This window comes from Dermacentor albipictus, chromosome 1, assembly GCF_038994185.2.
Source record: "Dermacentor albipictus isolate Rhodes 1998 colony chromosome 1, USDA_Dalb.pri_finalv2, whole genome shotgun sequence".
Classification (NCBI taxonomy): Eukaryota; Metazoa; Arthropoda; class Arachnida; order Ixodida; family Ixodidae; genus Dermacentor; species Dermacentor albipictus.
Genome location: NC_091821.1, coordinates 366,966,884 through 366,993,471, shown reverse-complemented (window position 1 = coordinate 366,993,471; position 26,588 = coordinate 366,966,884). Strand labels below are relative to the sequence as shown.

The 26,588-nt window shown below is 51.8% G+C and overlaps 1 protein-coding gene and 1 pseudogene across 1 annotated transcript in view; one reads left to right on the top strand and one right to left on the bottom strand.

Moving 5' to 3' along the window:
- Window positions 1–26,588, bottom strand: part of RhoGEF64C (Rho guanine nucleotide exchange factor at 64C) — a 164,983-nt gene that overhangs the window by 26,645 nt on the left and 111,750 nt on the right. The gene's annotated exons all lie outside the window — the stretch shown is intronic.
- LOC135906986 (U2 spliceosomal RNA) lies at window positions 18,234–18,385 on the top strand (annotated as a pseudogene).

Below are 26,588 nucleotides of genomic sequence, written 5' to 3'. Positions count from 1 at the left end.
GCAATTACCGGCAAGGGTAAAAATGCGAACAAATTTGAAAATCACTGGCCCTAAAATCTGCTAGTGTATTTTAAACCAGAACTCTTCGACACTCGGTGTCTTTTATATAGCCATGCACTCCCGTAACAGGTAATGAGGCTTTCATTTTACTGGCCCAATGGACAACTGGCCTCAGAAATTTCACGGACATGATCGCAGCCACAACAAGGGAGACAGCATTTTTCAATAGCTTCCAGGACATTGAAACCGTAGAGTTTCATAGAAACATTATTGTATGAAACTCTGATTGAAACATCAGCGGGAATGACCACGCCGATGAAGTTGCCCGATTTGCACATGAAAATGGTCAATGTGTTTTGATTCCGCTTTCGCGAACAGATGCTGCGGCTGGGCTGCGATTGACGTCCCGTGAATGTATTTTCCCTTTGTGGGAGTCGAGCGTTTTCACAATGTGTCGTTTGCGTTCGTTGTCTCCGGATATACAGATGAGTCTACCGTCTGGGTTACCACGACACGTGAACAGACCGTGCTGTACAGTCTGTGTCTAGGAGTAGATTTACAAACTCTTATGCCTTCCTTATTGGAATGGCTAACAGCCCCACGTGCGACACATGCAGCTGTGATGAGACGCTCGCACACATTAACTGTACCCGCGCTATAGTGCCGAGAGGCAAGTTATGTGCAGAGTGTCGAACCAATTGGGCAATCACCCACTATCAGAACTGAAAGCTTCTAGGCCAGTGCTCCCGAAGAAACTCCGCGCAGAAGCCTTCATTCGCGCTGCACAGGTTTCTGTGGTCTACGGGCCTTATTGATAGATTTTAAGAACGCTGCCCGCTACCGCTCTATAGTGTACGTTGTTTGTTTATGCTCGTCTCTCTCTCTTACTCTCCTCTTTCGCTCTCTTTCTCTTTTTATCCCCATATCCTTCCTCCCGCGCAGGGTAGCCAACCGGAAATACTTCTGGTTAACCTACCTGCCTTTCTATGCATCCTTTCCCTGTCTCTTCACTGCAGTACCGTAAGGTTATTGCATTTAGTTATCTCTAGGTATACGTATAAGGGCGTCGCCATTCGCGATCGGGCGTCGTCTTCGCGTGACCAGCAAAATCAGAAATTAGCGCGGTTTGCCAAGACCTGCCAGACTAACAGGACAATTTAAACTCAAGGCCACGTAACTGGGATCGAGCTGCAAAACTGCGTCCGTGGACTCTGTCAAGGCGGTGATGCCAGCTTCATTTCTCCGCGAGAAGCCATCCCGAAGCACTTCTACTTTCGAGGAAGACATTAGCAGACACGGTCCTTTTTTGTTAGCTGATGTCGCACTGCGTTCACCTGTAACTTCGCGATAAAATCGCGCGCAGTTTCCTCCATCTCTTGCCCGTGTTGTCCTTTAGAGAAGCTCATACGACGCACTTCATTTCCTTGCATCAAAGTGCGGGCCCGCATCGTCCAAAAGAAAGAAAATAGGAAAAAAAACAGACAAAATAAAAAGACACCCCCATTTATGCAGCGCACAGTTTGGCTGCGCTTCCCAGGCAAGACCTTGGCGTCGGCGCTGTAAGTAGTCAACTCGAAACCACTATAATAACCTAGCAGTGAGCGGCGAGCCAAGGGAGTTTTACTCGGGTTTCCGGATTAGCACGACGCAGATGTCAAGCCCACGCGGACGCAAGATCCAAGGGCTGATTGGCTTAAGAGTGGTTGATGCTCGCCCGGCAATCGTGCGTCGACGGAGCGACAGGTTCAGAGGAAAATCCGGCGGCAACAACCTTGATTTTTTTTCTTCATTCATTCGGGGCTGTGACTTACAGCGGAAAACATATGCGTATAGAGCTTCCTTCGCTCTGTTTACAGGAAGGGTGGTGTCAACAGATTCGATACGGGTCCCGACGAATCATCGGCGGCGCGCGCCTCTTCAACCTTATACCGTGAGCATCTTTTGACTTCGGCACGAGACACACCGCGTTGTGCTTACAAGAATGGGTGAAATAATTAATGCCCAGATATGTTGGCACTGCATATTACAGGATCTAGTGAGTTCCATTTGCTAGCCTGCAACAGAGGGAATGGGGAATATAAGGCTGCCAGCTCCTTAGTTCACCCACACGTGACGACTGCATGCGGCTGAAAGGATGTTTCACATCTGCTGTCATGGTCGTGAGGGGCGCTGGCTAACACTCCCAGGCTATTCTACCAGCCCAGGGCTAGATCTAGTGCACATAGACAAATACCCAGGAAGTTGGACGGGAGGACGGCCGCCGCAATAGCTCAATGGTAGATCGTCACACGCGTAATGCGGAATATGTGGCATATCTGTTCCCATCGGCGACAAGCTGTCTTTCCATTCACCCTTTTCCCCCTTCCTTTCAGCTTCTACATTTTAATTAAAAACAGCAGTAAATTTACTCTATAGTTCTTATGCCTACATTGTTGGCTTCGTATGTTCGTAACTAACAAAATATCGAGCCCCTCGGTTCCTCATTATATGGAAATAGCGCAGGGCATTGTCGATTGTCTACGCGATGGTCCAATTTGTCAAGCGTACTGTGACATGGCAAACAAAAAGCTTATGCCTCATTTACTTTCCTTGTTTTGCGATAGAAAGTATGCGGACACTCCAGGTGCATTTCTGCCGTCGCGATGATGTTCCGTATAAAGTCCAAGGGCGATAACATCGTCACCGCGCGCCGTATGTTGTATGTGCGAGTGAAAGCGCGCAAAGGTGAGCCGGCGGTGGTGGTTCAATCTCGCGCGCGCTAGGGAGAAAAGCGGGAAGGAAGCGCGCTGTCTTCCGTCGCGCGCGAGGCACCGGGGGCGAGGGGAGGAAGGGGAGGTGTTCTACGTCGGCGGCTGCTGCGTATGGCGTAGCCGCGCGGGCCCTACCTTGAAAGCGATCTGTGATGGGGGCAGAATACGCCCAGTGCTGATAACTTCATGTGCGTTGTGTTTTCGGCGCTTAATTCACGAGGTCAATTTGCTCGCTGCTGCTGCCGCGCTTCCTCACGCCAGCGTTTTGACAGCGAGTTTCCGCGGTCATCGAGTGAGATGGGTTCATGTTTGCTTGCGCGCGCGTGGATCCATGCTTGCTAATTTAGTTAGTAAGCGAATGTTTACGAGTTTATACGGCAGATAAAACTACTATCCTTACTTCGTATAGCTGTCTACTAATTTGCTATCACAATCGCTGCTTCGCCTTGCGGGTGAAACTGCGACTTAGTGATTATTTTTTTCTTGTTTTGTTTCTTGCACCATAATCATATGGATAAGTAAGTGCGACCCCAGTATTTTGGCTATTTGAACCTCTCCACCTGTATCATTAGCCTCACATGGCTTACTTAAAAAACGGTGGCGGCTGGCAAATAGCACAGATGGCAACGATACCTTCCTTCCTGCCGTTTTATTAAAGACAATTCACAAAAGAGAAAGAAAAACAAGAAAGAAATCCGGGCGAGGTTAAACGTGCGAGCGGCGTAAAAGCCGACCCATGCTGGCGGCGTAGCGAATTTAGTTTAAGCGCTTGTTGCCACCGTAAAAACGGAACAAATTCGACGAAAATAGGCACTAGTGATGCCGCAAAGAGCACGAAACGATATGGAAAGTGTAACGTGTTTTTACACTACATGTTAACCACAAGATATGGGGCCAGCGCGGAAGCATAAGGAAAGAGTGCATTGACTCGTTCCTGCCCTGTGCGTGCACAACTATACAAAAGGGAAACACAGGGAGAGAAACACACAACGAAAAGGGTTCCCCGCTACAGAATGAGTGGGCTGTGCGGCATGCGGCGACGACAATGCGCAGCGCCCTGCCAGCCAGGAAGTGCTCTTAAGAAGACAAAACGAAATGTTTCTTTAGAAAAGCGCCGCGCGCGCCTTTTTTTAAGTCCCCGAGGCGGATACCGCGCGTCGCAAAGTTCAATGGCTCACGAAGCCGGCAACGCTCGGCAACGCACCGCACAATAGGCGAAGCTGCTCATAACAGGCACGCCGTGCACTTATCGGCTCGTGATCGGCCTTCCCCCTTTTTGCCTAAAAGAAACCAGCGGCCGAGCGTTTGTAGCGTCGGCTGCTTTGCCCCCCAGCGCCGTTGCGGCTTTGTTGTGGCCGCTCGCGTCGGCTCGCCGGGCGGCGTCGAAGCAGGTGGGGCGTGGGCACAGCGTGGTCGAGCGGCCGACCAGCCATCCCGCCGCCGCCGGCTGCTTTTATTTTTCTCGTGGCTTCACGCCGCTTAGCATAACGGTCGCTCGCGCTGCCTTGAGAGGCTCACGCCCGAAAACGACCGCCGGCCGCTCCTCTCGGTGATCGGTTTGCTGCGTGTCACGGCGGCTGCGGCAAAAGGAGGCTATGAATGGACCTCGCGCACCACACGTCTTTGTCTCCTTTTCTTTTTTTATCGTTTCCCTGTGTTTCCCAGAGTGGGCACCGTTAAAGGGTGAGTCCACGGCTATTGTAAGTGTACCGGGAAGGGAAGGACAGACTGCTTGCACGTTTTCATATTTACCGAAGAGCCAGTTGATCTCTTGTCAAACTGTGATTTCCATTCACAGAACGTTGTAAATATCCACAATCACCGAGTGTTCCTTGGCATAGAGTTCATAAACTCGTCCTGGCGACAGCTTGCACTGGCTGACGTTATATCGCAGATTCTCTGGAAAGTTAGCGGGTAAACTGTCAAAGGTTCAGAGTAGTCGCATAAATGCAGCGTCGACTGTTTGCTAAAGACCGTGACGCGGTCGCGAAGCTACAGGTGTATATTTACTGCGTGTGAACGTAATGCCTCTGACGTATGCTCCCAGCATTTCCTACTACCCTGCGACCGTCTTCACAGATTAAAAACGAAGGGCCACTACTCTAAATATTTGAAGGCGCTTCCAACAACACTGCCAGCCAGGAAGGGCTGGCAGTGTTGTCGTAGGGTTTTGACGATGCCTTCGGAAGAACGGTCCCCAAGCGCGTCAGTTGACTATCGGAAGGCGTGTTTCGTGTACAAGTAGTCGCAGTTGTGTACCCGATGTGTCCTGTCCACACGGTGAGTGGTATGCGCGCTCTTCAAGCTTCCTCGTCCTGTTCCTTTATTCGCCATAGCGTGGAGCAGGCGGGCGCTGGATGAAACTTGGGGCGTTCCAGTACACCGTTAGTGCTATGATCGCACGGTGCGGCTGTCGAAGGCTTGGCTGCGTTCGCTTCATTTTTGGCCACCGAAGGAAGCCGAGAACAATGAGCGAGCTGCGAAGCTCCCACCTGAGGCTCGAGCAGCGCTCCCCTGTTTTCCTGAGCAGGAAGAAGAGACTGCTCGTCCCAAACCGGCAACTCATTGTTCTCGGCTGGCTCCGCGATAACGCCACAGGTCGAACTCGGGCGCTGCTTTTCTCACGCCCTAACGGACAAAGCCCGATGATCCTGCCAGCACCGACACAACCCGTGCGCATCTGCGACGGTGGTAAACAGATAAGGACAGCCTTTGCGAAACTAATTACGATACTGCCGATTTTTTGGACGATGCACCTTATTAAGAAGTAAATATTTAACTCAACACCGGCTTATGCTGGGGAGTTCGGTTCACGCACGAATCCACTCAGATGGAAGAATCGCTCCTATAACAGATGTACGTAGTATACGCATCCATCCGATAAACGTTTCAGACGCATGAGGCCGGAGCTACTGCGCGTGGATAGCTAGGGGCCGTCTTTCTGTGGCAACGAAGGGAAAGCTGCGGAGGCAAAGCGCGCACAAGTGAGAGCGCTTCTCAAAAGAGTCCGTGTTTTAGTCCGCGTTAGTTTAGGTTGGGGAAGAGAAAAAACGTAAACGCCTTAATAGCAACAGTTAAATAAGACAGAACAGAGTGTAAAGGTTTACTTATTTTGCGGCTTTTCCCTTCTACGTCTGGGCAAACGCGAAACCGTCGCACGTGGAAGCTGCGTCTATTCAGCGTCTGCTCCGAGCAATCAAAAGCACTGTAAAATGCTGCCGGACCACTTGGCGCGATAACACATGTGCAGCGGCCACGCCCCCGTAGCTTTCCCTTAATTGCCACATAAAGTTGTCCGCGTATATAGTGGCCGAATAAACAAAGCCTGCTGGATCAAAAGCACAATACCGCAAGGCATACCGCGAGGAGTGGACTTGCCTCCTCCTGCTTCTTTTCTCTCTCTCTCTCTCTTCTTCTTCTTCTTCTTCTTCTTCTTCTTTTTTTTTTTGCGTTCGCCTAACGTCGCGTATGACATCTGATGGTGTTCGTGCTCCTCTTGTTCCGCCAAATGCGTAATGTCGATCGCGGTTGTTGCCGAATATTCTACTTCGGAACCATATATATCGTTCACGCACGCCACTCTCCAACCTCATGGCGTTAAAATTCTTTTGATCGTGGCCTTGCTAGTTCTTATCTGGTTTTAACTCGCGTTGTCTTGCCACCATATACAGGGTGTCCCATCTAGCTTTAGCCAGGGTTTAAAAGTATACAAATGCCACGTCTGGACAGAACAAAGGTAATGTTGTTTGCCGTCGCTTGGAAGTACTCAAACTATTTTTTTTTCATTGCGCATAATTATATAGTCTTAATTAACTTCTCAGATATTATAGTTAGATGAAAAGTGTCAATGAGAAAATTGTAGAGCGACATGAAAAACTCCCAATAGGGCTATTTGTTGCTCAATACGTGTTACATAGTCATCTTCTGTGCCACTGTTCTCGCTTTTACAACCAATGTCAGACTCTCCAGTGTGCCTTCAATAAATTTCAGTATTGCCATTTGTTGGGCGTGTTGGTAAACTGACTTGGAAATCATATTTAGCGCCAGCAAACAAGGACGGAAGGGAGACGACGCCACAATGCGCCTTGAATAGACTGCATGACAGGCCATTTACAGAAGCAAAAATCTTGTGAGCCTGGCCTCACAGTTCATTAGCCCAGAAAAGCAGCTCGAGCGCTTCTTCGCTACATGAAGGCAACAGACTTGAGTGCCCGACTATAGACATCCTACACACACTGACTGACGACACCTGACAACACCTGACGGCACCTGACGACACCTGACACCTGACACACTGACGACACCTGACTTAGTGCATGTGAAAGTGCGGTATAGACTTGTTTTCTCTCTCTCTCTCTCTCTCTCACACACACACACACACACACACACATACTCCTCATTCCCCTCCCCACGTGTAGGGTAACAAACTGGACTCAGTCTGGCTAACCTCCCTGCCTTTCCCTCTCTCTCCCTCTCTCTCCCCCTCTCTCTCTCTCTCTCTCTCTCTCTCTCTCTCTCTCTCTCTCTCTCTCTCTCTCTCTCTCTCTCCGAGCGTGAAAGAAGTCCGCGAACACACGCAAACTGCCTCGAGCGGCCATTCGCGTGGCAATTTTACGTGCATTTGCGGGCTCTTTTCCCGCTCAGAAAAAAACGCTTTCATGCAGAACGTACTGAGGAACAGAAAGCTGCATCAGGAGTTTTTCATGTCGTTCTACAATTTTATCGTTGACACTTTTCATCTAAATATAAAACTAGAGAAGTAGATTAATGAATTAATTATTACCTAATTAGGTAGAACGAAAAAACATATAGTTTGAGTATCTTCAAGCGACGGCAAACAACATTACTTTTGTTCTGTCCAGCTACATAGTATTTCCATATTTTTAAACTCTGGCTAAAGTTTGCTGGGACACCCTGTATATATAACCTGCTGTCATTAACTTCTTGCTGATGTGTCTCGTTACGTAGCCGAACCATCTCTATTTTCTGAACCTCGGCTCCGCCGTTCTCAGCTCTGACTGTCGGTCAGAGGCAGTCGTTTCAGGAGCTCGTTTCTAACTCTTCCCGAACTCTTCCAAAAGGCTTTCAAATCGACCAATCGGCGAAGAGAGCAGCCCGCGCGCTGTTTGTGTGATCGGCATAACGAACATCAGCCCGCCGTACGGGAGATGGGCGGCTGCCCGACCTCCTGCTACTCGGGGGGCAGCGAGCAATGGTGCCAGCTGCTGGACAACCGAAGGACACCTGCCGCCTCGGCCTCTATACCGGCGCCTCGTGCGCCATCCAGTCGTGGCGGCGCCTGGTCCACGGATTCCGACGCGTCTTCCCATCTAGCGTGTGCACAAGCTCACCGAGCCGACCATTTCTCCGTTGGTTACTTGATTTTTTTTTCTCATTTTGTGCCTTGAAGGTCGAGCAAGCCCTTTCGTCGCGCGGCCGCTGCTCGATTTCTCTCTCGTTGTCTCCATCGGCGTGTACAGCCCTTTGCCTCCGTGCTCCCGTCGCATCCGCGATGCGCTTTCGCAACCGCTCGCCGATCGAGCTCGTTAGGGGGCGCGGACCGACGCACCTGTCGCTTGTGCAAGCCGAGTGGACCGCTTTGTCCGTGCCGGTTCTCGTCCGCGCCCGAAGGAAAAGAGGGAATACTCTCCGCGTGGACAAAATGCCGAGACAATAGAGCTCGTTCATTCACGAGGAATGCTGGTCACGCGCACGCGTGTATGCCGCATCGTGCGTTCCGCCGAAGACGCAAAATATGCCTTAAGGTAATAGCGAAGGACAAATAAAAAATAAAGATTCCTGGATCCGTAGCCGCATGCGTCGTAATTGAAGTGGGATAGCCGTGCGTATGTTGACATGCGCAGTCTTTCGCCACTGCCTCCGCGCTCTTTTCGACGCATGATTTACCGCGCTACTAAATGCTGCAATTATCATCAGCATTCAGCTTGCGTCGCGTCGCATTGTACTCTCTTAAGGGATGGAATAAATACTGATAATGTAGTCGGGCGCCGGCTTCAGAATCTAGAGAGCTCATGGTTCGACCTGGTTGATGTACCTTCTGTACAATAATTATCTGCAGAACGATGTTGTTACGAATGCAAAGAAGCCATTGAAACGTATCTACTGTTCCTTTATCCTCACTTTATACGACGTCCTGTGTCTCTCTTTCTCGGGCTGCGTTATACCGGGTGCACTCTACAGAACCTTTTCAGAGGGGAAATATTTAAGAATCGTAGCCACATTCGTTGTCGGCGTAAAAACAACCTAAACACTGTGTATACAGTACTCGAACGCCTGAATCGGCTTCTGTAATCGTGCTGTGAGCCATTGTGTATGTGTGCCCTATGTGCAATCTCTGCCCTTGTTTCTGTGTCCTTTCCCGTTTGTAGGGCATAGCAAACTGGACGTCCGTGTGATTAACCTGTCCATAATGCTTTGCGCAAAAGGACAGCACCGTTGGAATTTTTCTTGTATGGAGACCTCGAACAGGCACGTTAGCTCACTGCATTGTGTGCTAATTTACTTCGTGTATGTGCGTTCCCTGTACGAATTTGTCGTTGTATCACCCTCATAACCTGCAGTAACATGCTAGACGTTTGGCCTGGTAAACGTCTCCAGCGCCTATACTAAAGAAAAACGCTATCGGCTACGCGCGCACGCATACACTCTCAACACAGAGGCCTGCGACACGACAAGGACATTTGAGGCGGGCTTCTCCTCGCAAGGGCTATTGTTGCAAGAAAGCCAGCTTTGACGAAATGATAAGAACGCATGATTCTGGCTTCTCCACACAAGGAACATTATTGCAGGGAAGCCAGATCTGGCGAACGATGTAAAGTGAATCAACTGCAAGTATATACACGCTGCGGCAGTTCTTGATGTGCGTTCGCAAGCACTTTGCGCCGGCTATCGCATGTAGAAGGGGGTTATGAACTTAGACGTTGCGCGCTTGAAGCCTTGTATCGTGCACTAGAGGAATCGGCTCACGCATCAAGTGCACTGCTTCTGGGATCGACCCACCCATTCCTCGTAATCGCTGCGTGGATAAGGCAAACACTATCCTCTCGAATTACGGCATCAACTTCGCGCAAGAAAAGCAGAGGAACAACGCGCAGCAGTAAGGGTCAGGAACGCAACCGCAAATCGTCGCAGGAAGGACACGCTGCCCAGCAAGCGCGTGGATTTCTATGAGATAGGAGGGCTACGTGACCCATATGTTCATGCACGGAGCTTGGCGCGTTGTCTGTCTTCACAGTGGCAGTTGAATTATCGTTCAGAAAATGTGCGTCCCACGCAGCGCTGTGTTGCAAAGCCTTTCTGTCCTTTTAGGCTTAAGAGCCGTCAAAACGTTACTTTGTTGACGTCATTCTTCACAGCCGTACAATATTTGTTATATATACATATATCGCTTTTTTTGTGAGCGGCTTCCTGCGGGACTGCGCTGCGAGCATTTACGAAGTATTAGCGTACAGACATTACCAAGACAGAAAAGAAAAGAAAAGAAAAGAAAAACTAGACACGACATGGCTATCTCAAGGCCTTGTGGAGATCGTCAGGCGCCGCGACCGTACATGCCATAGACTGACTGAAGGCAAGACTACGATCGGTGGTGCTTGGCACAGATTCGTACGGTCAACCATGCGTCGGCCTCGTATACGCAGTGAAGCGCTCATAGGCATCCGCTGCCGAAAATGCCTCGCCAGGCGATCGCGCCATGCCCCGCGGACAACGCCAACGAGATTCGCGGGGCAATTACCACGCACACAATAGATGAACTTGACGGGATAGGTCACATGTGCGCCGTCACTTCAAAACTGGCCCTTTTTAAGCACGGGCCACACCATCGCTCTTGCATCGCGTGGTCGATTACGGATGCCCAAAAGGTGTGCGACGTCGCACGACGGTGGGCCGAGATGGTTCAGACGCGTACGCTACACCCTCCCGAATGGCGCCGGTCGACGACGGCGGTCGGAAGTCATTACGCGGAGCGCTTGGGGCGTGATAGGCTGCGCGATAGTAGGTCTCGCGCGGTGCCCGTAAAAACGTGGCCGGTGTCGGATCGCACATTTGCCCCGATCTGCCTGGGGCCATTGTCGGCGCCCCGCCGTAGCTCGGCGCTGCGAGCAGCTCCGAGGAGTTTCTTTCAGGAGGCGTGTCCCGCGGGCGGCACGCTGCTCCAAGGATTATGCATGGGCCCCACGAGGAAGCGGGGCACCAGGTGGGAAGGGTGAGGGGGAAAAAAAGAAGAGGAAGGTGCGCGTGCTAGGGTGTCAGATTTTGTTCGGGTGTCTACGAATTCGACTCATTCTCTTTTCGCAGCTTTTTTTTTTTTTTAAGACGTCCCGAAGTGACTTTCAGCTTCAATTTTATTTCCATATGAATGGAGGAAGGCCTGAAGAAGGCTGGAGGAAGGCCCACTTTCCCAAGCCCTCGAGACTACTCAGAGAAAATATTGGTAAATGAAGACGAAATAAAATAACGCAGGTATACTGGGTGAATGCGCTAAATACTAGCGGTATCTTGCATGCAGCGCTCTCCCTTCACTGTTATACCCCAGCGTTAGGCCCGTTTACGCTCACTGCTCGCCGCGTCCGCTCGCGTTTCTGCGTTTTAATGCCTGCTTAGAGATATTCGGTCCGTTGGAAACTGTGAGGCGTTTTCTAATGGAAGGTGAATGCGTGCGGTTTGTCGGAGATGTTTAGAGCTTCAAATGCAGGAGTTTCACCCGCTCCGATGGCGCCCTGGAATAAACACGTTCACTTCCTTCGACACCTTGCCCGCCAACGTAGATTAGCATAACGTGTTTAGCATAACAACGCTTTAAGACACGGACAAAGCATGTGTAGGATACTGACACAGCGTAGGATGGATGAATAAAGCTTTATTGGATATATTTAGCGCTTTGTCTTGTCACCTTCATTCTTCGTATTTGTCAGCATTTCCCCGGTGAGCTTGACTGCGCGTCTTTCCGCTGATGGAAGTACTGTTGTAGATGTTTCGGCTGTACATATCGGTATCCAGCCTTTTGCGACTTGGTACTGTTTTTCCCCCGCCATAGGTACACAGTGCGTTGACAGACGCCGCGCTAGTGGTCACCTCCTAGTTTCTTGGAGATACTGCTGTGTACTCCGAGACCAGCCAGCCTCTATATGAGGCGCTTTTGACTGTGTTATGAGATTACTTGCGCTCGCACGTGTGTGGGTATACCTTTTTTTAAAAATATCTTGATACCTTGTTTATAGCGGTTTAGCGAATAGGCAAGTAAGGCGAGCTGACCTTAGTATAAAACACGTCAATTTTTGACGCAGCGTATTTGTCTCTACGCTGCAAACCGGACCATATTCTGCTTAGACTCCTCGACTTTCCCTTTTATCCTTGCCTTTCCTTCGAAAATACAGTGCGCAACACACGGACACCGAAAGAAACAAAACAACACACCACGGTGCGCTTGTGTTTTCTGTGGCGCGCCGTGGTGTCTGTCCCCTGTGTTTCTTCTGTGTCCGTCTTTAACGCGCTGCAATCTTTTCAAATAATCAGCACCAAGCCCCCTACTTTCTTTCTGCTTATCGCAGTGTCTTTCCATCTCCACATCCCCTCCGTGTATACGCAGAATATATCACGTAGGCGGTGCTTCACATGCCAGCAAAGATATCTATGTTTCATTGAAGAGCTCTCCCTCTCTCTTGCCACGGGAGGGCGAGAAGGCCTTCGACGACTGGTTCAAACGCGTTCTAGCGCCAGGGTCCTATGCTTTCCTTTGCTTCCTCTGAGTGCTGTGACTGAGTACACAATAAGGATATTTACGTTCTGCCATAGCACTTCGTTACGTATACGTGTGCACACACGTTTTTCCATCACGTGCACTGCCGATGGGAAAGGCGAAGACAGCAAAGGACTTCGTGGATTGATAACAAGCGCCCGTTTTCCTCCCTGTCGCGTTCAATTACGCAGCCCCTCCCGCTTTAAGTGAATGTTGTACACAGCGCGCGCGTGGGTGCGTTGCTTCACCTTGCGCACGGGGAGGCACGAAGTGTGTAGCCAGGAAACTTATTTAGTGACAGCATTAAAGCGACCAATTAGCAGGAGAGGCGCGCAGGCGCAACCCGCGACGGAAGTTTGCGCCACCCGACGCGCGAAAGGTTTGCATTCGAGCATAACTATAGATACACGGGAGGACGGGCGGCTTGTACGGCCCAGTTCATGAGCGGCGAGCCGCAAAACACTTTCGGCGATGCGCGAATCTAGCAGCGTCGGCTAATTATTGTCGTTGGTTCGTGGTCGTCGCTCTGCGAGCGGCGATAATCGCCGACAGCGATCTCGTCGTCTCTCGCGGGAAGGAAAGGGAAAAAAAATAGAATAATAATAAGTTGGTGGCTCGCGATGGCTTGGAGAGGAGCTAGCTCTCGGCACCAGCGGCCTGACCGGTTATCGGATTCCTCCGACCGACGTGTGCGGCTGCAGCCACCGGCGCTTTTCTTTTCTCGCCGGCGCAAGGTCGCGGTGCCAGCTAGTGCGTCTTCGCGGCCCATCCGCCGAGCGTGGCTATATTTACGTCCGGCGGCGGCGCGCTGGCTTTTTCTCAAAAAAAGGAGACGTGTCTTGGGACGAGACGGGAGCGGATTAAAATTCAACATCCGGGATGCCGCGGTGCGCGGGAGGGGAATAAATTTGCGCACGGGCCGGCCAGCCGACGAGCGAAGAAATAGTGCGGGACGGCCGTTCCAGTTCCACCCATGGACCTGCCGCGATATTTTGACAGAATGCGAGTTTGTTTACGTGCAGCGCGAGTATTGGCAACAGCTGTCGTGACCAACCATTTCTTGAGGGCGAAAGGCCTCGGTACCGTGACGTCACAATTAAGGCCGCCCCACATTCGGCGTTTTCCCGGCGTCTTCTGCAGCGTTTCGTCACCCGGCCACGCTCGGCGACGACGCTGAGGATGGCGCGCTCAGCGGATCTCGCCACCGCCGCCGTAGCGGCTCGATGAGTGCAGGTCAATCAGCGCTGGTCCGCGTACCGCTCCTGTACATTACGCTCGTGTGACTGGACGGAGCTCCCTCTGGCGCCATTCATGCGACGACGCCGAGAGAAGCAACGCCAGAAAGCGCTGGTAAAAACGCCGAATGTGGGGCGGCCTTTACATGGACGGATTGTGGGGCGAGACCGGTCGCTCCGGCTTGTTGCTCTATAGCGTGTTCATCCGTGAGCCCTGCTCGCGTGCTGACGTCTTCTTCCTCGACGGCGGTGCGGTAGATTGTCGCGTCACCTCATGATGTTTCCAACGCAGAGCATAAAGTGAAATAAACGTGAACTCAACAAACGTCACTGTTTTCCCGCAACACCCCTAATCGCCGCAGTGCGCCTCCTCAATAGCAGCCACCAGCGTGCTTTCACAGTCGCTGCCAATGACTAGAACGAACCCTAACAAAGACGTAGAACGGCCATTGGCTTCGTATTACCAAGTCGCGCTGAGAACGACGTATTATTGTCCATCGCGTGGGCTGTATTTTCGTATTGCATGTCACGGGGTACTAAAGGACGATCGCTCCCCGTGACACGGAAGTGCATCGCTACACGCATAGCTGTCGCCGCTTTCGGCAGTTCGATTCGACAACGTAACATTTTTAGCACGTGGCGCTTCGAGTCGCGTCGTCTTCTTTCGCCTCCCAACGCATCCTGGCTCAGAAGCCCGGCAGGTCAGCGCGGCGGAGACGGATCACGGACGCCGCGTGCACGTTTATCTCCACTTTCACGGCGTGGCTGCCTTGCGCAGTACAGGCGTTCATTTCATCCGCATATACGTACGCAACGCGGCGTGATCGGGATAGGACGTTGCAAGGCCCGGCGGCCGCATTGCCAGCGGCTGTCTCCTGGCGGATTTCGCTACGGACTCCGATTGTTTCCACAGGCCACGCGCGCCCCCGCCATGACCGGTCGCGGACAGGCGTGCGTGGGGAGCACGTATACGTGCGTGGGAATGGAGAGCCAAACGTATGCGCGTGCTATTCAGATTGCACGCATTGCGAATCGCGCGTAGGTTCCTGGGCGCTGTCGTTGGTCGGATACGTGCTGCGATATCACACAGAAGGCAGAAGGTTCGACCCCGGAAACGCGAAAGAAAGAAATGAATAAATAAAGAAGGAGGAATGGCTGGCTAAATATAAGCGCGACAGGCGATGGCTGTGAGCGAGAATTGCAGGATCGGCGTGGATTTCCGAACGGAAGCTAACGGGCTGTAGTGCCACAGTTTTGATGCGAACTGTCGGTCACGCCGAAAGCGTGCGACACGCCGCCATGCACGGGAGCAAGCGCTGAGGCGCTGTTCGCACACACGGGAAGCAATACAAGTGTCTGTTGACCACGCTGTTGACTGCACAATGCCCCGAGTGTGCCTCCTCCGAGGAAACACGTGGAGTCTGAGTTGGTTCGAAGCGAGCAGGTCGCTTGATGAAAGCTGGAAAATCTTGCATTGAAACTAATACTTGCCGCAGTATTGTGCAAAAGTGGTAGGCGAATACACGCAGACCCATGTCAAAAAGCAAGGCGAACTACATACGGTTGGAAACCGGAATAGAATGCCTTGGGCGCCGTTGAATTACACGGCGGCATTGAATAAAGTTGAGTATGCGCGTTCGACTTAATAGCCTTGTATATGCCGTCGGTTGTTCCTATGACAGGCGCTAGTGCAAGAACATTTTCGACAGCGTACGATTAGAGACTTCACTCAGAACAATGTGATATAGAGGGATATAGAAATAAAGAAGGTTAACCATAGTAGCTTACAGTTTTGTACCCTGTACGACAGGGTTCGGGGATGTAAGGTAGGCGATGGCGACAGAAAGAGAGGGAGAGAGCAATATGAGACTCAACGGAGACTTGCACGAACAAAGAACATCGCGCAGTCCAAGACGCTCACGTAAACCATTCGATCGCTGAAAACGGAGCCGGGCTTTCAAAGCTCTTTGAGCTGACGAAAAGCGAGGTCTGTTTTCAGATATCGTCATCCAATTCATTTGATAAATCAGATAATTGTACTGTGCAACAACAAGCGGTATGTCTCAACTGAGCAACTATTTTAACAAAGGTAATAACAAGTAATTGTCTTAATAAATTGATGCGCAACATGTGACGGTTTAGGGGTTTCCTCTGAACCATGTATGCCACAAGGCAACGCTGTTGACCATTCCATTGAGCGGCAGATTGAGGTTCCGACGTGAGAGATATGGAGGTTAAACGTGAAATTGGCGTGCTATGAAAATGCGCTGGAAGCAAGACAAACATTGCACAGCTGAGTCGCCACCTTTTCCACGTGCCCTGTTGCGTGACTCGTTTGATCTTTCTTATCGACTCTTGTTGCTATGTGGCCTTCAACGCAAACGGAGTTCTTTGCCAAATAAATTATTTCTCAGCATTTGCCTTTCGCGTACTTCGTTCTCTCAATGGTACTTTGGCAATAGTACCTTGGCTTGCTCGCTACAACACTCTTTCGGAATCTCAGAATTAGAAAATCGCGGACGCTGACGAGTATTTTATCATGCCAAATAATGCTGCTCAGCTACAGCAAATGCTTGTAGCATATCTTAAAGGTATATACACTGCCTGCACTGGCAACAGATTACTCTATCAATACTTAAGCGCTTACGGCGCACTTCGCAGTTTTGCGTACGGGAACTGAAGACAATCGATGTCATATTGTTCCACGTGTTAGAGTGTCGAAAACACAAGAACCGAAAAGACGCAGTAGCGATGACCTTGCACTGATTTAAACGCCGCCGTAACGCGCTTCGGTATCTGTGCTGCAATGACATAGCCGTGCAAATGATCGTCCAGCCACGGACACGACACCTTGAGGTGTGAGAGAGCAAATTTACGCAATGCTGGTGCCGTCAAAACACATTCGTGGACATCGGTATTGTGTACAGTTAGAACTCGATCTAACTAAACCCGACTTTACGAAGTTCCCGATCTAACGAAAAAATTTCCGTTCTCCGCCAAGTACCCATAAAGTGCAATATTGTCATCGACCCGAAAAAAAGAAACTATATAGTTTGCATTTAACCATATTTAACCAAGCTTTACGAGAAATAATTGAGTAAAAACAGCTGTGATTTCTTTCTAATTCTGAAGCAGACGGGCTTTTGTTCGAGCGTTCGCTCTAACGCTATCGCGTTAAAACATGTCGGCGCCCCAGTCCCGCGGCCCTAGCTTTATTTTGCCGAGGCTGCGCGCCGCGCCCACGCTTGGAACAACGGACTGGGCAGTCGCTAGCGTTCTTACGTACCGTAAGATGGCGCAAGGGGCGGCGGTAGTTGGGCCGCCCTCGCGGACCTTTTACACGCGCAGGCGTGGGTTAGCGGCAAATACAATGCCGCGGCACCTTATGGGTGTCACTACGTTATAATTTTAGGTTTAGAAGGAGCGAAAAATCCCTACTCGATTTTCCGAACTTCCCGATTTAACGAAATAATTTGAGCGATGTCATCACTTCGTTAAATCGAGTTTCGACTGTATGCCTCTCGGCGAGACTACCCGTGCACATTCCGCTTATTGCAATCAGGGGAAAAATCGGAGAATGTATCAATGTAACAAGCGCATGAAGAGCCGGAAAGCGAGACGTTCGTGAAAAAGTGTTGTCTCCTCTATGCATCATGCTTTAAGCGCTCTAGTTCTTCCATTAACTCAGTATGCATCGTCAACGGAGCCATATTAGCACTTGGTTGGCAATGATGAAAGATGAAGAGAGATCAGGGATAAGGAAAAGGTGAGAAGGTAAGCTACAGGCTGAGCCCAATTGTGCTCACGGGGAAAGCGTAGAAAGGGAACAAAGACGACATGATAAGTACCATTAGCACTACGCATTAGTGCGTGGTGTCATTAGTACCACGCACACACACTCTCAAGCGTTCAACGTTCAATGGTGACGTTTCCATGACTTACGGGCATGCTTGTGTGGCGGTCATAAAGGGTGTGAAGGTCGGGAGAGCGGTTGCTGTGATCGAAATGTCTTCACTTGATTTTCCCATGCATTATTTTCTTCTTTTTCTTTTATCCAACTCGCAAATGAGAATAGGGTTAGATGTGCGTGGTATTGAAAACCAGCAAGTATGCAGACAGCAACGAGAATTCCGCATCGTGTCCAAGGTAAGGTCACTCGCTAGAATGACTTACACATGCCGATTCTTTCCAAGTGTTGAGTAGCAGGTGAAAAAATCGTGAGCCATTCCACTCTGAAGGATGACGACCAGCGAAGCTGTGTAGCACACGACACAGAGGTGACACATAATTTTGAACAAAAGTACGAATTCATTCGCTGCGCTTTTTATATACATTCGCGTGGACGTCGAGACCGCCGCCCCGAGGAACCGGAGGAAACTAGAAACGCGCGACGTTTCGACGGGACCGCCACCACGGGAGAGCGGAAGGAAAGGGGATACGCAAGCGCTTGGAACGCCGACAAAGAGAGGGCGATGTGAACATATAGACATGACCGACGGGGGTTAAAGTGTAGTATCTGTTCTTATCAGCTTAATATCTGATACGGGTTCTATTTGGACCCAATATATAAAACTTCTTTTTGCAAGTTGGCGGAGTGCTTGAAGCCTGCTTCACCTCTGGCGCGGGTCGGCCCGGTAATGCGCACGCAAAACAAAAACGCAAGGAACCCTAGTCATAAACAGCTTCGCTGTAAAATATTGCTGATTCAGGTCGACCTCTCAGCGTTTCTGCCACAATAAATGTCTTTCTCTCAGAGTTTGTCAAGTTGGCTTCGCCACTGACACAGATTTGGTGTACAGTGGCGAAGCATATGCAGAACAATTTAGCGGAAATCTTTTGCAGATTGTGGCGTACAGCCCGCTGCAGTTATGACAGTGGTCAGGCAGCCTTCACCTTGTATAAAAGTGCTCGCTAATGAAACCAATATCTACTGTTGTGCAAATCTTTATAGAGTAAGCATATAACGAGATAGCTGCGCCGCGAAGCATCAAATTATATTCACTATACCAGCGTTACGGAAGGTAGAAACAATGCCTACCTATAGCCATTTTTGTGGCTGACGCACAGGTTTAGTGAGACAAAGTATGGAATGACGAAGTGCGGAAAGCCGTTGTAAAACTCGGCAACAGCAGCAGCAGCTGGCTGCGTGCTCTGTAACGCACGGCCTCCCAGAAATGACCATCCACACAACACTTGCGCCGTTCTTTAGCAAACGGAGCGTCCTCACGCATCCATCCGTTCTGTGGAACTCTGTGCTCAGGGAAGGAAGAAACAAGCCACCGCGGCAACGCGCATATAAGCACAGAGCTCGCGTCTCACCGCGGGACGCAAATCGAACGACCGACCGTCCAGTCGTCGTGGCCGCGCGAGAGACAACCGGTGCGAATGAGAACGACGTAAAAAAAAACAAAAACGGGCTGCTCGTGACGAGTCGCCGGCCGCGCGATAAAGGGCGGGGGCTGGCTGCCATCGCCGGCTGCAGCTTCGGCCACAACAGCAGCGCCGGTGGTAGGAGGCTGCGTGCGCGTCCGAGTCGCTTTTTTCCTGCAACAGTCTTCGCGCGGAGGCAAGCGTTCCCGTTGCGAGGTGTTTAAGGCCTCGCGGATGCGCGGAGCTTCGCTTTGCCGAGAAGCGCGCGCGCTTGATTCGGTCGAGGAGACACGAAGTGGTGGTGATGCCGGGCTCCGCTCGCGCACCAACTGCGCCGGTGGTGGTGCGCGCCTATACGTGCACCGTTCCGGGTTCCCGGAGCAACCGCGTTACGCGCGCATCTTATCGCAAGCCCGGGGAAAGACGTATCGCCCACCCTGGCATCTCGCGGGCGAAGCGGGACATTGGAGGGTGCACAGAATTGGCAGAGTCTCGATCCGGGCAGCGTCGCGACGCTGGCGCGCGCGGAACCGCCAACTCTGACGGCATGTAGAACACTGAGTGAGCGTGACGAAACGACGCTGTCTCCGTTGTGCATCGCTTCTCGGAACGCGTGCTGTACCGACCTGCACTCCTTGCACGTCACTCGAAGGGCCCGCGAGCACATTTTACCGTTGTTTATAGTGGGGAGTCAAAACGCGAGCTCGGTGAACTTTTGCGAACAAGCGAGTGGGCATAAAGTTCGCGCTTGAAAGCGCCAGCTCCCAAACGGTCGAGCGTTCATTATGGCGGCTCTTGGTGATCTCTCGCGGAGTGAGGCCGGTGTGTAGCGTGGCGCCGCCATCGTTTGCAGTCAAAGGCATCGACCGCGGTAGGCACTGTGAACTTGGACCGGCAAGAGTTACTATATGGATACACTACACAGTATATGTGCAGTGTAAGGCTATGTACAGTAACTTTAGGATCACCCGCCGTGGTTGCTCAGTGGCTATGGTATTCGGCTGCTGAGCACGAGGTCGCGGGATCGAATCCCGGCCACGGCGGCCGCATTTCGATGGGGGCGAAATGCGAAAACACCCGTGTGCTTAGATTTAGGTGCACGTTAAAGAACCCCAGGTGGTCAAAATTTCCGGAGTCCTCCACTACGGCGTGCCTCATAATCAGAAAGTGGTTTTGGCACGTAAAACCCCAAATATTATTATTATTATTAACTTTAGGATCGGCATAGACGGCACTCGAAGCCGCGCTTAGCCGCCATACCTCATCAAAATAAACTTGACCACGGTCGCCTTTACGGTGTCATTTCGTAGGTCGAAACGGGGTAGCCATTTCGCAATCAGTTTATCAACGAAATATGTGGTGTATTAGGAGGAAACGTTTTATCAGAAATGCTCCATGTAGAAATTTTAGAGCGATTAATGGAACGAGTTTCTGGAATAGCCGGCTGTGTGGCTCGGAAGGAGGAGCAACGCGCGCGTTGAGCATACGTATATGCTCAAATAAAAAAAAAATTTCACTCTTCGAGAGCTTATCTTTCTCCCAAACAATAATCGTTATCTTGCGTGTCATTGAACGCTGCACGCCCGTTTATTTCAGCTCCCGAACGGCGTACGCGTATCAACCGTGTAAGCATGACACAGCGTTCTTGACAGAAAGGTGACAAGCGCAGAGTATTATAGAACAAGGAACTGTAGTGGCGAACAAAAACAAACCACGTTTTATAGTTGGCGATCACCCTTCGGGGACAAGATAAGCCCCGGAGAGCGCAAATATCTTAGAGTGTACGAGTAGCGCAACTCGTACGCCGACGACAGGGGTTATTCGTGTCAGCGCTCCTTGTCTTAAAGCAAGACTGCAACCGTCTCGTACCGAGACTCTCTACGTATCTGTCTCGTTTATGCGAACGAGCGCTCATGCGTAGCAATTAAGGCGTCCTCGCGACGTATACAACTCGTGTTGTCTTTGCAGCCACTTAAAAAAAAAAAAAAGAAGGCCAGCATATATCTGCGCTCGCTGTAAGCAGCCATGACGTTCGCCGTTCCGCAGCTTCGAGGAGGTCCCGGCGCACTTCCCACGTAGAACAATAGCGGGTCCGCGGTGGCTGCTGCGTCGAGTCCGTGGTATGCGCGCGCGCGAGAGACCATAGTCTTGGAGCGGCGCTCGCGGCAGCTGCGTGCTACGTAATTGCCCCCGTTGAAGGACTGGCACTGCAAGCGGGACGCCCGGGCGTTGCTCTCTCTCTCTCCTCTAAAGCTGCTCCGGTCGAAGAGGGCGTACTGCACGCCGGGCCTCTTCGCGAAAGTCCGTCCCGACAGTGGCTACGGATTTGTCTTGGCATTTCTCGCCTACCCGACGCCATGCACCTTCGCTCAAGCTCCGACGCATGCCGACCCGTTATACACTGCAGCGGCCGCAGGACGCGATTCGGAGGGCCGAACCCGTTTCGCCGCTTTCGTTCTCGGGGAGCTCCTTCGCGACGCCGAGTGACAACGCGTACACATGCCCGTGCGAATAGGCCAGACAGCTATAGACGGAGCCCCACCCCGTAAACACATGGTCCAGCCGCCCCTCTCGGAGTTGCTGACGGGTTTCTGTTGCGTGCCACCGCCGTGTGAGGCACCCCGTCATAACGCTGCCGTCCTAGACGCATTCCGAGCAATTCCCGTGCAGGCGAATGGGCTGCACGGCGCTGCCCCGCACCGCCAAAGATACGCTCGCAACTTGTGCGTGCCATGTGCCGCCCTTGCGGGGCGTTGTTTTGAAGGCCGTCCCGACGCAGTGTACGCGTTCTGCATCAGCGCATTCACGTGCCTTCACGTTGCCCGTTGCTTGTGCCGGCTTCTCGCCCTCGAAGGAAAAGCCACTCCGAAGCAGGCCACATCGCTTAGTCGTCCTTATGGAGCCCTCCACCACTGCGGAAACCACCGCCCCATCAAAAAACGCGCGAATAGGGGTAAGCGTCTTTATACCGCGCCGCTGTTGCATTCTAGACGGCCGACAGCGTCGGGCAGCGGTTTAGTAACACGGCCGTGTTACGCTGGTCGTAGCTCTGGTCACGATCGATGCTCAGAGTTGCGTAAAAGTCGTGACCCAAGCTGTGCACGTTTGAAGTTGCATTGCCGAAATTCCGCGTCCGTCTTCTCCGTGTCTTGGAAGGGCTCGGCGCCATACCACGCTGGCATCGACGATCCACCAACGCATTTCTATCGAGCAGGAGCGACGCACAGGAAAAAATAAACTAAAAGGTCTGAAACAGACAAACGTTGAAAGTCTGAAAGGATTCTCGTCACTCATTGTCGTTTTGCGCACGAACGGTCAACTTGAATAGAGTAGAAATATCTGTCCCAAGGAGGAATAGAGAGAGGGGGGGAGAGAGAGAGGGGGAGGGAGAGAGAGAGAGGAGAGAAAGCGACGAAAGGAAAAAAGAAAAACAAAATGACAGCTGAAGATGTCGCGCTGGGAGAATTGGAGTTCGTGCACAGTCGATGATGATGTTTTCCTGCGTGGTTGGTGCAGAACCCGCTATAGGCAGCGTGCACGATCACGTGCCAAGTTACTGTGCGGCCTGCGCCACGCCTTGCTCACGAGTGACCTGCTTCGCGAAAGAGTCGGCCGCGTTCCCTTTGAAGAGAGCGCCAACCGCCCGTCAACTGTGTGTTCGTATATACCGGACTGGCTGCAGGGCAGTGAAATCGCGCGTGTGCCCTGCCACTCCTCGACGCATCTCTAAAGGTCTTCATTCTGCAGCCGAGCCTACGGTGTGTGTACAGGATTGCATGCATGAGTAGTTGAATGGAGCGAGTCACTTTGCGCTCTGCTGGAGGCCGACCCGTGCCTGTATATAAAGAGACGCGCATATTTGTTCTGTGTCTAGTCTGTGTAGGGGGAGGAGGCGCGATGTTGTTATACGCGAACTTTCGCGGTGTACGTTGTACAGGAGTGCGAAATACAAGCTTGCTCGTGGTCTCGGGCTGCAAAAAGAGGCGTGACAGATAACCTGAGAAGTTTTTTTTTATTATTATCGGGCTCTCAAGAAGACACAGCGGTCTCTACGTTGTCGCTATCAAAATACTATACTGGTATACTTTAGCGATTCCTACCATCCATTTATATTTCTCTCCCAGTAAAAGGTCGCCGTAAAGATGATCTCGAAGGTGTACCGACGGGTGATTACCGGGTAAATGGGAACACACACACAAAGACACACGCTCGCGCATGCGCGCACGCGCACTTATTGTGCCTCTACGCAATTGCAAGTGAAATCACGTTCACGTAACCTGCAAGTGTATTGCGTTGTCCACGTCCTCGTTTACACAGAACACGTATAGCACGGTCGGGAGCTAGATAATTGAATTTTAAATCCAGGAGACAACAGTTATTGAGGGGAACTGAGATGTTCCCCAAAGCGCACGTGAATGGAGCGATCGCGAAACCGAAAGAACGAAGCGCCGACACGGACTGTCCACGCACCAGACCATGGGAGAAAGTGCCAGGCGCGAGTCGCCCTTATATCGAGCGGCCGCGTGTATATAGGCACAACGTGTGTATACGGCGCCAGCGAAAGGCCTCCACAGCCGCGCTACTTTCGCTTCGCGAGGGGCGAACGCCATCCATGGCGGCGATAACGAGCGCGACCTCATTTCGCCTTCGTTTACCTTTTACAACTAATTAATCTCCCTGGTGGCGGCACACATTCTGAACGCGACGATTGGAACGGGACCGGCAAACCAGCGGTGTCTCACGCGGGTCTAAGCCCCGCGGCGCAGACGGCTGTAGCAAGGATCAACGAGGTCGAGAGGACAGATGAAAGAAAGAAAGAGCTGGATTGGGCGCACCGAAGAACGCCTGCAGCCGGGCAGGTACCGAACGCGATAAGAGCGGGGACGTTGCGTACCGAAAGAAAGAGCAGAAGAAGTTGGAGAAACTGGGAGCCAGCTATTTCGTTGCACAAACCGTGCGGCAGTCGCTCACTATACACCACAGAGGAAAGTTGTTGGGCTGCGGCGCGCGCGGAGTGACGCATTGCGTGCAGGCGCGGGTGCAGCTCCCTCTGTGTACTTCACGGGGACGTCATTCGTCTTCGAGGGGCCACGTGTGTGTTACGGGAAAGCAGCTGTATTTTCTGCGCAATTGGGATTCGCGATTGAGGAGCGGCATTTTAATGCGTCTTGAGCCAAACTATATAGTCAAAAGGAAAAGACAGACGATGGTTTCAACCTTTGCCTTCTTTGAAGCCAAGCGCAAGAAAAGCAAAACATACTTGCTCGGCAGCACATGACAAGGCTGAGCCGTATCGCATAAGCTGCGTTGTCATTGTTGCGTTCGTGGCTCTTGCGTCGGCTCCAAAAGAGTCCGCTCACCGTGCTTTGCTTCAGAATAGTGTGGCACTGGAGTTAAGGGTCATGATACGTCGCTTGAGACTGCACAATCGGCGCTCTTACGCATAGAGCAACAATCGCGCGTGAAGTTAAGCGTGCATTCACATGCATGGTTGCGCTTCTAATTCGCAGGCGCCAGCTGTAGCTTCCGTTCCTGCGTCACACCATTTTGAGACAGAAGTCGTCATTGTGTATTACAATTCAATTTTCGATGTTGGATTTCGGGGCTTAGGATGGGGGCCACGTTGGTGGAAGGGAGCAGTGGGCTGATAGTTACAAGTGTACCTGTATTTGGTAATTTGATACTAGAGATGATACAAATTATCGAGAGAGAGAGAGAGAGAGAGAGAGAGAGAGAGAGAGAGATAGTTCAGGACTATGGTCCTGAACTCATCTACTGAGACAGGCAGTTACTGTAATGCTTACTGTAACCCAACCTCTCCCCCTAATTTCGTATAAAACTGCGTACGCTTCCGGTGCTGTTCGCAACGATTACGACGCGACAACGGCACAACCATGAAAACAACGACGACATGATCGTGACTCTATGGCAGAGACAACAACGGCGGAATGAGGATTTAAGTGCCCTTGCAGCAAAATGTTGTTCCTTTGTGATATCCGTAGCATGGGCGATAAAGGATGCGCGAATAACGCGCAGGAACGCACGCCGCAGCACATAACGGAATGAGCGGACGGAGCAATTCCTGTTTCGAGCTCGTTCGTTGATTTCGCTGTAAAACAGTACTATAGCTGCCACGACAGGTTGAACCCTCCGGTATAAATAATAACTCGGTGATACCTACGCGCCTTTATTCGACCTCCGCCTTCTGGAGGCACGTGCGAAGTCGGTGACCTCGCCCTCGCTTCTTTCGCGGGGTGTCAAGGTAAGAAGACGCACCCCCTCGCTGTCTGCCTTAAGCAACGTCTGAAGCCTTCTCAAGTAGAGCTCTCTTCGCTGCGCGATTTCTGCTACGGGTTGCTTTTGTGTGGAAACACACAGCGTAACAAGCCATGGCCCTCTTTTCGCCGCGTGACTGTAAGGTTTCGTAACCGGCCTCGCCCCTCCTTGTGAAGTCGCTTCCATTGCGCGAATTGTCCAGCGGAGGCGTCGCGCGGCAGCGAAAGCGGCGATTAGCTCCCGCACGGCTTCTGCCTATGCACACGCATACGCTTGCAAAACGGCATAAATTCTCCCTGCGCATTCAAAGGGCCGGTCGCGCCGGATGGAGGCTCTGCTTGCACTTAGGCAGCGCTTCAAGCAGGTACATACATGAAACGCGACAGACAGGTCGGCTGCGCGCACCGCCCTCGAAGTGTGCCGCTCTCGCGTGCGTGCTGCTGAAAAGCCCCCCGACGAGACGCGCTGCCATCGTCGGTTCCGTCATCGCGCTTGACGCGACGCGGCTCTGGCCGAATTGTCGTCGCGCGGCGCGACGGAAACGCGCGCGCATCTCTTCGCCGGATTGCGCCACGCGACTGCGGCGCGCAGCCGCAAGAGCAGCAGCAAGAACGTTGACAGCGGGACGGAAGGGCCCCGAGCAGGGTGCCGCGCACACACAGGGCGGATTGCGCGCACGCGTCCGCGGCGGCGGCCTTAACGACGAGCTTTCAGACCTTCTAGCCTACTTCGAACGCGCGTGTCGACCCGCTCTTTGCTGCAGCTCCCTGAGACGGCGTCGCTGTCGCCGCAGGGCACCTACGGCGACAGCCCGGCGCCTGTGCTGTCCGTGTGTAGCGTACAGCAGCTGGCGGGAATGGGATCGAGCGCATTCCTCCGCACGAGCAGAAGCGAGCTCTTCGGTTCAGAAGTCGGTGCAAGAGGGTGGCGGCAGCTCTGGTTTGCGGCGATGGTTTGAGTCGAGTACAGGGTTCGAATGCCTTTCGCACCTCTTAACACTGATTCTCACGCGTATCTCCTTGTGTGTGTACGTAACTTGTGTGAGAATAATTTGCGATATGCTTCTAAGTCATGAATGCCGTGACTTGCAGGTTTAACAACACACCTTAGAGGAGATAGAGAAATAGAGCTTGTGTCGTATGTGCCTACTGCAAGTATGAACCAACTAGCCCAGCAATGCGTTCCGAGGTTAACTGT